The following is a 14,682-nucleotide window of genomic DNA, read 5'->3' on the forward strand; positions in this document are numbered from 1 at the left end:
TGGGGGAAAGACGTAGCGTGTGGGTCTCACTGCACCCTGGGAAAATAAAGGTGTTCTTAGCGGGAAGCAAATTGATTTCTACAGAAATTTGAACTTGGGGAATGAAGAGGTCTCCAATTCCTGGAATCCTTGGCTAGAATAGGGGTCCTGAAGGCCAGTCCTGGGGTCAAGTTTTCACTGGCCTGAGGTGAAATTTTTAGAATAAGAACCAAGCAACTGAGTCTTTCTTGACACAGAAGGAACTCAATTGCAAGGATTGTCTTTATTCTGAGATGTTTGTCTTTCTACATTTTTGGTATTGAAACGGCTCTTCTTGTGTGGCAGTGGTCCTGGTAAGTGGTAAACGTGTCCCCTTGCCCTGACGTAGCAATGCTATTGCAGCATACCCGCTCACGCAGTTGGCTTAAATCATGGTCCCTGAACTCTTATCTTCAGAATTCCTGGACGGGACTGCTTTTGTGTTAAACAGCACCGCCTATTGGCAACATGGGACATTGCAGCCTCTTGGACTCAGCGCCGGATGGGGGAGGGAGGGATAAGATTGTGTCAAGTCGCCCCTGCCCAGGAAATCAGAGAAGCCGGGCTGTGCTTAAAGGGGCTCATTCCAGGGAAGCTGGGGGGGAAGGCAGGTTCACCCACCGTCGGCAGCCAAGCAGGGGCCAGCTAACATTTAAGGCCAGGCAGAGGGACTGTGGGGGGGTCTTCGAGGGAGCCCACCCCAACCCCGGGAAGAAACTCCGGGCTGCCTGGAACGGAGCTGGGGGCTGAGGGAAAAGGCCTGGGAGGACACAAGTGGCTTTGGGAGGCACCCCCAACCGCAATATATTTTTAATTTATTTTTTTAGTTGAAGTATAGTTGATTTCCAATGTTGTATTAACTTCTGCTGTACAGCAAACTGACTCAGTTACACATATACATCCATTCCTTTCTATATTCTTTTCCATTATGGTCTATCCCAGGATACCAAATAGAGTTCCCTGTGCTGCACAACAGTAGGAGCTTGTTGTTTATTCATTCTAAATGGGGTTTGTGTGTACTGACCCCAAACTCCCTCTCCCTCCCTCCCCCACCCCCCAGCCTGGCAACCACGGGTCCTCCTCTCTACGTCTGTGAGTCTGTTTCTGTTTCACAGATACGTTCATTTATGGCATATTTTAGATTCCACGTATGACTGATAGCACATGGTGTTTGTCTTTCTCTTTCTGACTTACTTCACTTAGTGTGGTAACCTCTCGTTGCATCCATGTTGCTGCAAATGGCATTATTTTGTCCTTATTTATGGCTGAGTGGTATTCCATCATATGTATCTGTCACATCTTTTTTACCCATTCCTCTGTTGATGGTCATTTAGGTTGTTTCCATGTCTTGGCTGTTGTGAATAGAACTGCTATGAACATAGGAGTGCATGTATCTTTGTGAATTATAGTTTTGTCCGATATATGCCCACGAATGGGATTGCTGGACCATATGGTAATTCTATTTTTAGTTTATAACCTCCATACAGTTTTCCATAGTGGCTCCACACCCTCTCCAGCATTTGTTATTTGTAGACTTCTTCATGATGGCCATTCTGACAGATGGTGATACCTCATTGTAGTTTTGATTTGCATTTCCTTAATAATTAGTGATGTTGAGCAGCTTTTCATGTGCCTATTGGCCACCTGCATGTCTTCTTTGGAGAAATGTCTATTTAGGCCTTCTGCCCATTTTTTACTGGGTTGTTCGTTTTTTTGTTGTTGAGTTATATGGGCTGTTTGTATATTTTGGTAATTAAGCCCTTGTCAGTCACATTATTTGCAGATATCTTCTCCTCTTCCGTAAGTTGTCTTTTTGTTTTGTTGATGGTTTCCTTGGCTGTGCAAAAGCTTGTAAGTTTGATTAGGTCCCATTTGTTTATTTTGTTTTATTTCTATTGCCCTGGGAGACTGACCTAAGGAAACATTGGTGCGATTTGTGTCAGAGAATGTTCCGCCTGCGCTCTTTCCCCCACTACTGCATTTTTAAAATGTTCTTATGACTGTCATATGTACTCATTGCTGAACTGAAACATTCGCAAAAGCACAGTGAGAACATTAAAATTACCCAGAACCATTTGAAATTTTGACATATTTTCTTCCAGTTTTTTTCCTGTGCACGTATATGTTGTTTGCATTGTGGTTTTATAAAAATAAAGTCATCTGGCTTGTACTGTTTGTTATGTACTTGCTTTTTTTTTTTTCCCCATTGGAGTATAATTGCCTTACAATGTTGTGCCAGTTTTGCTGTACAAGAAAGTGAATCAGCTGTATTTATACATATATCCCCTTATCCCCTCCCTCTTGAGTCTCCCTCCCCCCTTCCTATCCCAGCCCTCTAAGTCATCACCCATCGTCGAGTTGATCTCCCTGTGCTCTGCAGCAGCTTCCCACTAGCTATCTGTTTTACATCTGGTAGTGTGTATATGTCAGTGCTACTCTCTCACTGCGTCCCGGCTTTCCCTCCCCGCTCTCGTGTCCTCAAGTCTGTTCTCTACATCTGCCTCTTTATTCTTGCCCTGTCACTGGGTTCATCAGTACCATTTTTTTAGATTCCATAAATATGCGTTAGCACACGGTATTTGTTTTTCTCTTTCTGGCTTACTTCACTCTGTATGACAGACTCTAGGTCCATCCACCTCACTACAAATAACTCAATTTCATTCCTTTTTATGGCAGAGTAATATTCCATTGTATATATGTGCCACATCTTCTTTATCCATTCATCTGTTGATGGGCATTTAGGTTGCTTCCATGTCCTGGCTATTGTAATACCTGCCTTTTTTACTTAACATTTGATACCACAAACAGTTTTCTATATCTTTAAATGCATCTTCTCATCTTTAAATGCATATTTTTCAGTCTATGGAAATGAAACATAGAAATTCTCTATTAGCACATTTTTTTTATCAACATTTTCATTTTGTAACAAATTATTTTAACAGATATTGCTAGATGGCTTTTCAGAAAGATTTGCTTCCCTTATTAAAACAAAATGTATGGTTTTTTCATTTCTTTCTCTTTTTAAATTGCAGTAAGTCGATTTACAACGTTGTGTTAATTTCTGGTGTACAGCAAAGTGACTCAGTTATAGATGTATATTCTTTTTCATACTCTTTTCCATTCTGGTTCATCATAGGATATTGAGTATAGTTCCCTGTGCTGGACAGGAGGACCTTGTTGTTTATCCATCCTGTGTGTACTAGTTTACATTTGGTAACCCCAACTCCCACTCGATCCCTGCCTCGCTCCCCTTCCACCTTGGCACCTACAAGTCTGTCCTCTATGTCTGTGAGTCTGTTTCTGTTTCATAGATAGGTGCATTTGTGTCATATTTTAGATTCCACATATAAGTGACAGCATATGGTTGTCTTTCTCTGTCTGACTTACTTCACTTAGTACGATAATCTCTACTTACATCCATGTTGCTGTAAATGGCATTATTTCCTCCTTTTCTGTGCATTCTTTAGTATTCCATGGTATATGTACACCGCACCTTCTTTATCCGTTCATTGTCAATGGACATTCAGCTTGTTTCCATGTCTTCGCTATTGTCAATAGTGCTGCTATTAACACAGGGGTGCTTGTATCTTTTTGAATTATAAAAACAAAACCTATGTATTTTTAAAGACAGGATTTATGTTTTGGAGCTAGGTTTAAAAACATTTCTGGATGAAGCATCTGTTGAGAATAGTCCAGATGGTTGGAGGAGATGGGCCATGAGCTGATCACTGTTGAAGCTGGTGATGGGATACGAGGGCTCATTCTACTTAAGAGGGTGAATGAACTGCTCCACGATAAAAAGCTAAACAGAGATCCACGCACGTTCTCACTGGTCCAGCTGTCTTCTCTGATGCTGTCCCTTCGGAGGTGTCTGAATTTGTTCCTGCTGCCGCCTCCAGGGTGGCCCCCAGGATGCACGGCTCCCCCTTTACGGCTCTGACATCAGGTGGACAGAATCCCCTTCTCCTGCTGGTCTTTGTGAGGTGGAGACAAGCCACTGGACCGAAGTCTGAGGGAAGCATCTCCAGTCCTGCTGTCACAGGCTGCATCCTGCGTTCATCCTTTATCCTGAGGGCGTCCTTATCCTCACCCTCGCTACCTAAAGGGTGGCACGAGGCAGGTCCAGCAGTGTCAGCATCGCCTGGGAACCTGCTAGAAGTGCGGAACCCGGGCCCCACGCTGGACCTACTGAATTGGAACCTCCATTCTACCAGGACTTCCAGGGGATCCTTGGACAAGCTCAGCTGTGTAAAGGCTTGAAGTAAGGCAGCTCTGCTCTAATCCCAAAGAGCTGGTGGGCCTTGGGTGGCCCTGCTGGCTCCCAGGTCCCCGGGTCCTCTCCCAGCCGTTGCTGTGCTCCATGCCCTCCCCTCCCCCATGAACCATCACCCATTCTAATGTCCCCCTTTTTTTGAATAAATAATTCGTTAAAAAATATATACAAGGAATTTAATCACAACACAATTTATAACAGGAAACAATTGGAAACCCTCAAAATGTGTGATAATAGGGGGTTGGTTGAACATGCTTTATTCATCTGCAGAATGGGATACAACACAGCATGTCAAACCATCCTTAAAAGAATATTCAGTTGATATTCAATTAATGTTAAATGATTCTTTCTTTCTTTTTTTTTTATACATAGCATTTTATTTTGCACGGCTATAACAATTTCACTATAGACCAAGGGAGAAAAAGAAAAAGAAGGATAAAACCACCACACTGAGCAAATTACTAAAGCTTTTCTATTTTTAACAGGATTTTCCGTCTGGTAAGTTTATTGTCATATCCCTTCAGAACAGACAAGATGCTTACTATATTTTAAAGATTATAGGTTGCCACCGAAAGAAAAATTTTACACAGTCACTGTACATCAAGATAGAAAAACTGTCCTGCATGAAAAATATACTTAGAAATCATGTGAATAAAAGAAAAAAGAAACCATTATTGCGTTTCAGGAGAGTTTAAAGCCCTCATGATGTGCCACCTACACGGACACTCACTCCTCCTGGAGTCGCTCAGGTGGCAGGAGTTCTTGCTTCCTCCCACCTCACTCATCATACGGTGCTTTTACCCCACAGCATGCATTAAGGCAAGCAAATCCTTTTCAGAAGAGGTCTTAAAGAAACTGCGGACAAACAGCAAACTTTGGGCATTAAAGCAGGTTAACGCATGCATAGCCTTTAGTAGTGTACATCAAGCATATTTCTCTTGGGCTGTTGACAGGAAAAGGTGAACATGCACGTTAACAATGTCAGAAAGTTTACAATTCAGTGTCCAAGCAATTCCTAATGATGCTTCTGTAGCTTTAAGCTCTAAACAGCATAGAATTTATGCCAATGCATTAAAGAATTCCAGCTTGGCAAATTACACCCAGGCAGGTTATCGAACTATATATACAGAAAGTAAATGATAAATACAGAATTAAGAGTCCTGTTTTCCTTGTAGCCTTGAAAATTGACAACCTTTTGAGGACAGTTCTATAATATTAAACATTAGGTAACCACAGGTGTGGGGAAACCTAACGACACAAACTGATGTAGAATCCTCAAGACGACTGCGCAGCGTTTAATACAATTCAGTTCGTAGGTAAGGGCACAAGACAGCATTTGACAAAAAGAATCGCATCATTTGACCTAGAGATCAAATGCAAATAGATAGGAATACAATCTCCAAAATCTGTCTTTTTAAGTGAACATTAACCATTTATTCAAAGTTATACAAGAATTTGAAGGATTAAAGTCTTCTGCGACATAAAGCCATTTCGAATAGTTTCGTGTCTCAGCTGAGCAGGAGGAGAGGGTGAAAGAATAGGTGAGTCGCCCCTTTTGGGCAGCGAGACAGTAAAAACAGACTCCACAGCAGCTTCCCCCGGCCCGCTGTCCACCCTGACTGCCTGCGTGTGTGGCATGTGTAGCAGCATCTGAGGGCCAACATGAATGCCATTTGCCTCGTTATTAATGTCAAAGACGCCTTCTTGGGTTTTTTTTCATAAATTTCTTTTGCTGTATTAATAAATGCCTCTTCTACATTAGAAGCAGTCTTAGCAGAAGTTTCCATGAAGATAAGTCCATGTTCTCGTGCAAAAGCTTCCCCTTCTTTTTTTACTTCTCTTCTAGATTCTAAATCACTTTTATTTCCAATAAGCATAATGACCATGTTGGAATTGGAATGCTGGCAGGCATCTCCTAAGCAGGTGGTCAAGTGGTTGAATGTGTCTCTCCTTGTAATGTCATACACTAGTAAAGCCCCTGCCGCACCTCTGTAATACGACCTTGTGATGGAACGAAAGGACTCTTGCCCTGCCGTATCCCATATCTGAAGTTTTCTGTTTTCCATCAATAGTTATCATTCGAGCACCAGACTCTACACCAAGAGTAAGGTCATGCACTGGCTGAAACCTCTTGTCTGTAAACTGTAGCAATAAGCATGATTTACCAACACCTGTGTCGCCGAAGATGCTGTACTTGAAGAGACAGGTGTACACCACGGCCACGGCTGCTCAGCGCCAGGGCACATGGCTCCTCCTCCTGCCGGGGCTCCTCCTCCTGCCCCTCCTCCTCCTCCTGCCCTTCCTCCTCCTTCCCCTCCTGCTCCTCCACCTCCTCTTCCTGCTCCTCCTGCTCCTCCTCCTCCTCCTGCTCCTCCTGCTCCTCCTCCTCCTGCTCCTCCTGCTCCTCCTGCTCCTCTTCCTCCTCCTGCTCCTCCTGCTCCTCCTCCTCCTCCTGCTCCTCTTCCTCCTCCTGCTCCTCCTGCTCCTCCTCCTCCTGCTCCGCCTCCTCCTCCTGCTCCTCCTGCTCCTCCTGCTCCGCCTCCTCCTGCTCCTCCTGCTCCTCCTGCTCCTCTTCCTCCTCCTGCTCCTCCTCCTCCTGCTCCTCCTCCTGCTCCTCCTCCTCCTGCTCCTCCTGCTCCTCCTCCTCCTGCTCCGCCTCCTCCTCCTGCTCCTCCTCCTCCTGCTCCTCTTCCTCCTGCTCCTCCTCCTCCTGCTCCTCCTGCTCCTCCTCCTCCTGCTCCGCCTCCTCCTCCTGCTCCTCCTCCTGCTCCTCCTGCTCCTCCTGCTCCGCCTCCTCCTCCTGCTCCTCCTCCTCCTGCTCCTCCTCCTCCTGCTCCTCCTCCTCCTCCTGCTCCTCCTCCTCCACGCCCCTCACCCCCACGCCCCTCGGCCTCCAAACGCCAGGCCCCGCCCGCCGCAGGGAGTGAGGGCCGGAGAGGAGGCAGGACAAACCGATCCCGATGGAGCCCAAGGAGACAGCCTAAACGATTATTTCTTAGTGACAGGATTGTGGCTGGTTTACAAAAAAAAACGAAAAACTTCTATTGGAAAATGGCTTTCTGTTCTACTTTTTTTCCCCAATTTTTTTTTCACCCCGAACACTTGCAGGATCTTAGTATCTTAGTTCCCTGATTAGGGATTGAACCCGAGCCCTCGGCAGAGAGAGCACAGAGTCCTAACCACTGAACTGCCAAGGAATTCCCCCCACTTTTTAAATATATTTATTTATTTTTATTATTTTTGGGGGGGGTACACCAAGTTCAATCATCTGTTTTTATACACACATCCCTGTATTCCCTCCCTCCCTCGACTCCCCCCCCACCCTCCCTCGAGTCCCCCCCACCCTCCCCATCCCAGTCCTCTAAGGCATCTTCCATCCTCAAGTTGGACTCCCTTTGTTATACAACAACTTCCCACTGGCTATCTATTTTACAGTTGGTAGTGTATATATATCTGTGCTACTCTCTTGCTTCGTCTCAGCTTCCCTTTCACCCCCCGCCCCCCCCACAAACCTTGAGTTCTCCACTCCATTCTCTGCATCTGCGTCCTTGTTCTTGTCACTGAGTTCATCAGTACCATTTTTAGATTCCATATATGTGAGTTAGCATACAATATTTGTCTTTCTCTTTCTGACTTACTTCATTCTGTATGACAGTCTCTAGGTCTGTCCACCTCATTATATATAGCTCCATCTCATCCCTTTTTATAGCTGAGTAATATTCCATTGTATATATATGCCACATCTTCTTTACCCATTCGTTTGCTGATGGGCATTTAGGTTGCTTCCATGTCCTGGCTATTGTAAATAGTGCTGCAGTAAATATTATGGTACATGTTTCTTTTGGGATTATGGTTTTCTTTGGGTATATGCCCAGGAGTGGGATGACTGGATCATATGGTAGTTCTATTTGTAGTTTTTTAAGGAACCTCCAAATTGTTTTCCATAGTGGCTGTACCAGCTTACATTCCCACCAACAGTGCAGGAGAGTTCCCTTTTCTCCACACCCTCTCCAACATTTGTTGTTTCTAGATTTCCCCCAATTTTTTTTATTATGGTAAAATACACATAACAAAGTTTATTTATTTTTAAAGATAGCCGCCATCCTATTGAGTACAAGGTGGTTTTGAGTTGCATTTTTCTAACGATCAGTGATGTTGAGCATCTCTTCATGTGCTGGTTGGTCATCTGTCTTTTGTTGGTTTTTTGTTGTCCTAACTGCCCTTTTGCTTGACCCCATGACCTGGACCCCCCCGCCCCTCCCGCATCTAGTTTCACTGGCCTTAGGAGTCCTGCTTCCTGCCTTTCTCCTCCCTCCATCATGTGAAGTGGTCCCGGCTCTCCCTGCACACACGCCGGCACCTTCTGTCCTGACTGCCCCTTTTCTCGGGTTTTCTCAGCCGGTTCTCGGAGGAGCAGCACCGGGAGCGGCTCTCGTCATCCCCCCAGGCTGGCTCTGCCGCAGGGTGGAGACGTCGCTCAGTCCTGCTGACCGCAGCCACCGCTGGAGACACGCCCCTCCCCACGGCCTTCCCGGCCCCTCCAGCCCAGGCTGCCTCGCGGGGCTGCGGCCCGCCCTCTGTGGTTCAGTCGCAGGGGTCCCGCCTGCTGAGCTGCCCTAGCTGCCCTCTGGTTCCTAGGTTCTCAGGGGCTCACAGTGAGCGAGGGGAGATGGCCACACACACAGATCCTTACACAACGCCGGGCCAAGAGTTCTGCTGGGACAGACAGGGACCAGGGGCCCTGGAAGCACACTTGAAGAAATGTATGAACCTTGAAGGATGAGCACTTGCCGGGCACAGAAGGGGGAAGTTAAAAGAAACGAAGATCTGGAATCACAGAAGCACGCGTGTGGTAGGAAACGGTGGCTGGACAGGGTGCGGGGAGGCAGGGGAGAGCCCAGAGGAAGTGCTGGACAGGTGGCCTCAGGGGATGGTCTGCTAGAGAGTAGACCTGTACCTTTCTCCTCCTTCCATGCTCCAGGAAGGAGTGCCGACGGGATTTCCTATTTGCTTTCACTGTTTTCCAGGCCAGTGCTTCCCTCCCTGTTATAACTGAGTGGCTGCTGTTGGGTGCTTGGAATACATTAACTGTATTTCTGTAAGACGTACCCTGCCTATGATGGGAAGTCACTGCCTCCCCAGTCCCATCCTTCCCTGCCAGAACCAGAGAGGCCACTCAGGGCACTGAGCATCCCTGGGTGGGGGGCAGGCGTCTGGAAGGACTCAGCCTGGAGGGAAGGCCCCCAGGACGTCTCCTGGCCTGCCCACTGCCCACCCCCTCACTGTCTTGCCTCTCCTCGGAACCTCGGGGTTGGCACTGGCCGTGGAGGTAAGGGAGAGCTGGTCAGAGAAGGATGGCAGCGGTGCGGAAAACCAGCATCAGGCCCATGTCTCGGAGGAGTGGTCTGGCTGATGGAAGCCCTGGGGCTGTGAGGACTCCGTCGTGCATGGTGGTCACTCTCTGTTTACCCACAGCCTAATTCATAGGTGAGAAGGCCAACAGCTCCCTCTAAGATGCAGTTATTTATCTTTGTCTCATTTGCAGAGTCCCCATTTGGAATAATTCTTATTTTTAACTCTTATTTTTCTACCAGGTGTTTGCTTTTTTAAAAAATTTTATTTATTTTTGGCTGCATTGGGTCTTCGTTGCCGTGCGTGGGCTTCCTCTAGTTTTTGCGAGCAGGGGCTACTCTTCATTGCGGTGTGCGGGCTTCTCATCGCTGGCTTCTCTTGTTGTGCAGCACGAGCTCTAGGCGCGTGGCCTTCTGTAGTTGCAGCATGCGGGCTCAGTAGTTGCAGCACAGGGGCTTAGTTGCTTTTTGGCATGTGGGATCTTCCTGGACCAGGAATAGAACCCGTGTCCCCCGCATTGGCAGGAGGATTTTTAATGACTGCGCCACCAGGGACATCCCTCCACGAGGTGTTTTTATATTTAAATATTCCCAAATATGTCATCCAGCCATCCATCCAGTCCATTACTCATCAGCGGCTATTTCCTGCATCCCTGTTGTGTACCTGGCACTGTGCTGGGGGCCTGAGGATTAGTCATGGGCAAGATAGAAATGGGTTGCCAGGCACGGAGGTTGCTTACAGTCAGACAAGCTACTGTCCCAGCGCTTGTCCTCCCCTATAATGAGTGGCTTTTCCCCCCACATAAAACATCTTCCTTCTTTGCTAAAAGCACATTCTCATTATAGAATTTCCGGAACATAGGAAAATAGCATCTTTAGCTCATTTGCAGCCTGACGCTTGAATACAAGCAGGGCTTCACATCTCGGCATTTGTCTTGTTTCTGTTTTTGTGTGGTTTTACTGTATTCGCTGCATTGTAGGTGCGTAAACGTGGTCCACTGAGGGCATGTGCCAGATGCTCCCAATTGTCGCCCTTTGGCTGAGCATAGGAGTAGTTCCCACCTTTCTTCTGTGATTCTTGTTGCCAAAGCTAATTGTGCTAAAGCTACTACTATGCAACCAACTGCTCTCAGTGCTTTGCATTTAATCTGGTGCATCCCTTTAAAAAATAATCATGACCCATCATGCTATTTTAGCAAATTATTTATTAAGGATATCTAAATATAAACACCTTTTTTCTTTTCTTTTTTTTTACAGTTTCAAATTTTATGTCTTTCAGCAATTGAGGTTTTTTTTTTAAACTTTAGGGAGTCCAGTCTTTTTTTTTTTTTTTTTTTTTTTTTTTCATTTATTTTTTGGCTACATCGGGTCTTGGTTGCTGCGCGCGGGCTTTCTCTCGTTGCAGTGAGTGGGGGCTACTCTTCATTATGGTGCACAGTCTTCTTATTGTGGTGGCTTCTCTTGTTTCGGAGCACCGGCTCTAAGGGCTCGGGCTTCAGTAGTTGTGGCACGCGGGCTCAGTAGTTGTGGCATGTGGGCTCAGGAGTTGTGACACACAGGCTTAGGTGCTCCGCAGCATGTGGGATCTTCCCGGAACAGGGCTCGAACCCGTGTCCCCTGCATTGGCAGGCAGATTCTTAACCACTGCGCCACTGGGGAAGTCCAAGAACCCTTTTCCTTGAACTGTGCACATGTTAGTAAAAATGAAATCCTTCATGAAATGAAACTTGAAACCTTATAGTACGGAACTCTCCAGAAATATGGAAAAAGTTCAAGAAAGCAGGTAATTCTGCTGCTGGTTGTATGCCCTTAGGCAAGTGCCAGTCCTGCCTTGTTCCTGAGTTTCACAGACTATGACGGAGGGGCTTGGCAGAGGGTCCTCATCCCCCGCCTCTCTTAGTCTGTGTCCCGTCCCTGGGAGAAGGCGGATCCTGTAACTCTGCCCACAGCTGCCACCTCTGCTCCTCTCCCCTGTGCCTCTTGTCGTCTCTGTCTAAAGGGCCCAGTGTTGTAAGCAGAAGCCCTAGGTTGAACCCCAGCTCTGCTGCTTGCATCCGACCTCATCCCTGTCGCTTCCTCCCTCCGGAGCGGCGGCTCCCTCCTGGTGACACGGGAGGGAGCAACTGTGAGGGAGCCGGCATCCCAGGGCTTCCGGCTGGGAGCTCTTGTGACCCGCTCCCTCCTGCTTCTCCCCGAAGAGCCCCGGTTGCAGGCGAGTCCTCCCTCTGTGCGTCGCGAGGAGAGAGGAGACCCGCCGGGCCTTCCCGCGGGCCGCTCCGGCGCGGAGGGGCGCACCGGGCAGGCCGCGCACAGCCAGGCGCCGCGCCCGCTCGGGTGGCCGGGCCACGCAGGGCTGGGCAGGGCCGGCAGCGCTGAGGGTTCTCGGGCCAGAGCCACCCGCGTAGCGCTGGCCTTACTGCCGCGCCCGCGCCCCTAGTCCTTAAGCCCAAGGAGCCCCTGGGCCGCTGGCGGCCCTTCCTCGTGTGGTGCCCATCCAGTGAATTTTTTGTTTTGGTCGCATATTTGGTGGTGAGACTCTAGCTTTGTTTAAAGCCTGGGGGGAATATTGGTTTTGTCCGTTTGTGGATCGAGCAACTGATGTGCACGTTCCTACTTGCCTCGTGAGCTGCGGTTCCGGCGTCCGTTCCGTGTTCGAGTCCTTGCCGGGGCTCTGCCGCGCCCTTCAGGCCCGCCCCGTGTGCATCGCCCGTGGTGCGTTTGGAACGGGGTGTCCGACGGCCTCTGTCCTTTGGTGAGCTGCTTAGGGAAAGACCAGGCGTCGGTAGTTTGGACATGAGCCCAGGACTTCCTCCGTAATTTTATAGGGTCGATTTCTGGATCCTTCTTCTCTGCACCGTCTCCTCGGCACTTTCTGGTTCCCGGGGGCCTCCCTTCCAGGTTCTCTGGCCAGGGCTTTCGTTTCCCCGCTCTACCCCACACTTCCCATGACGGCAGCTGCCTCTGCCCGCAAGAGACAGAATAAAGAGAGAGGGGGAGAAGCAGCGTGAGTTCCCCTCTACTTTGGGGGCCACGGATTCTCTGGTCAGAGAGAAGGGTCCCCTCCTGGAGCTTCAGGTGCCTGTCCAGCTGTTGCCGCTGCCACCGTAGGTTTGCTGGGGAGCTGGGAGCCGGGGGGTGGGGAGGAGTGAGAAAACTGCATAAAAGGTAGGAGGGTCCCTCCACCCCCCTCTAAGGCACAGGAGCCCCCATTTCTGCTCCTGTGACCGGAAGCAGAGAGCTTCTTGGGCGCTCTTTCTGACAACAGCTCCAGGTCAGCCGTCCTAGTCCAGGCCTGGAGACGCCAGAGGGGAGAAAAGGCCCCTTGCTGGTCTGATGTGACTTCAGAGGCTGGTTTTCTTCCCCATCCGCCTGCCGGACGGGGCCCTGCCTCCCGGCCAGTGCTCCCGAGGGTGTTCGCGCAGGAGCGTCACAGGCCAGCAGGGACTGAGCCCGGCCGAGGGAGCTTATGTTGGTCTTGACAGTAAACATCTTCATCCTGAAGACCCTGGTCCCACCCACGCACCAGCCCCACCGCAAAGCAAACAGTACCTTCATCGAGCGCCCGCCAAGTCGTCGGCTCTTTCACAGACCTCATCTCATAGAATACAGTAACCCCACAGACTGGAATTGATTGGCCCCATTTTACAGACAAGGAAACTGAGGCTCAGAAAGGTTTGGTAATTTCCCAAAAGCCACAGAAAGAGATGGCCCTGGAATCCAAACTCAGATCTGGTGGCCCCAGCGCACACGTAGCTGTCGGCTGCACGCACACCCAGCGTCCTGGGAACCCAGCCATGAGGAGAGTCAGGGTCACCTGAAGAAACCGTGTGATGGCTCAGAACGTCACTCGCTGCCCAGAGCTCGCCTGGGCAGTCCCCTTCGAGAGCGCATCTGCCACCCGGCCCTGCCCTGAGCAGGGCGACCCTCCCACCCCCGTTTTTGCCTTTGCTTCTGTGTATAGCTAATAGCATCCCTTTGCACTCTCAAAGGTGGGCCTGCACGGACCCCAGATTATAATAGCGGCAGCACAGCCCCGGGGATGCTCGCCCACGCCTCTGACCACACGCTCAGCTTTGTCCTCAGGACAGGACAGGCACTCACTCCTCCGGTTAAGCCTCCACGAGGACCAGAAGCTGGTTCCTGACTCTTCCCTTGGCCTCTTCTTCTCTAGACTGGAGCGTCCCCAGAGGGCTCCTGCCAGCAGCTCCTGGCCGGCTGCACGCGGCTGTGCAAAAGGCATGCGCTCTGGGATCAGAGTTCTGGGTTCTCCACTGGCCACCTGTGGTGAAATGTTTCCTCTGTTTGAACATTAGTTTCTCCATCCATAAAATGGGCATAATAAAACGTAAATTTTAAGGTGGTTGTAAGGATTTGATGAAAAAAAAAAAGTAAAGCACTTGGCACAAACAGCTGTTGCTCCTTTCTCAGACTGGAGAAACCGGAGGATAGGGATGCAGGAGAAGGTGCGGGAGGAGGACCCTCTCTCCTAGCTGGAGGCCAGGATGAGGCTGCCGCGGAGGGACCCCGGGGCCTCCTGCTTGGGGCCTGCCCCCCTTCCCTCCTTGACCCCGAGACTCCTTGGCCCCAGTCTCTGCACACCTCTCCCAGGAGGGAGTCAGCGAGGGTCTGGGTGCTGGGAGACGTGGCGGGGGGGGGCCGCAGGGGAGGGTGGCCCCGAGCGGGTTCAGCTCTCAGTGACAGTGCGGTGAGCGCGCGAACGCGCGGGTGAGAGGATGGGCGGCTCATGACCCAGACCCCTCGGAGCCAGAGGGACGCCCGGGGCCCTGTGTCCGTGAGGGACATCTCTGAAGGGCCGTCCAGGCCTCGAGCTCCCGAGGCATCTGCTGAGGCCTCTTAAGACTGCCTCGCGGCTCAGCTCTTTCTGCCTTTCCCGCCCCTCGCAGGGGTTTCCAAGAACGCACCACCGGTAACCATGGCACGAAATGTCCCTCTCGAGGTGCTTCCTGGGAAACTCACTAAGACGATGCCTGACCCGTCACACAAAGGAGGACGTGGGGTCTACGGCAGTAAAGCATGCCT

The 14,682-nt window shown here is 49.6% G+C and overlaps 1 pseudogene; it reads right to left on the reverse strand.

Annotated features, from left to right (window-relative positions):
• Positions 1–5,734: 5,734 nt before the first annotated feature.
• On the reverse strand, positions 5,735–14,445 carry LOC130855023 (ras-related protein Rab-2-like; annotated as a pseudogene).
• Positions 14,446–14,682: the final 237 nt, after the last annotated feature.

Source organism: Hippopotamus amphibius, chromosome 6 (assembly GCF_030028045.1).
Source record: "Hippopotamus amphibius kiboko isolate mHipAmp2 chromosome 6, mHipAmp2.hap2, whole genome shotgun sequence".
NCBI classification, from domain to species: domain Eukaryota; kingdom Metazoa; phylum Chordata; class Mammalia; order Artiodactyla; family Hippopotamidae; genus Hippopotamus; species Hippopotamus amphibius.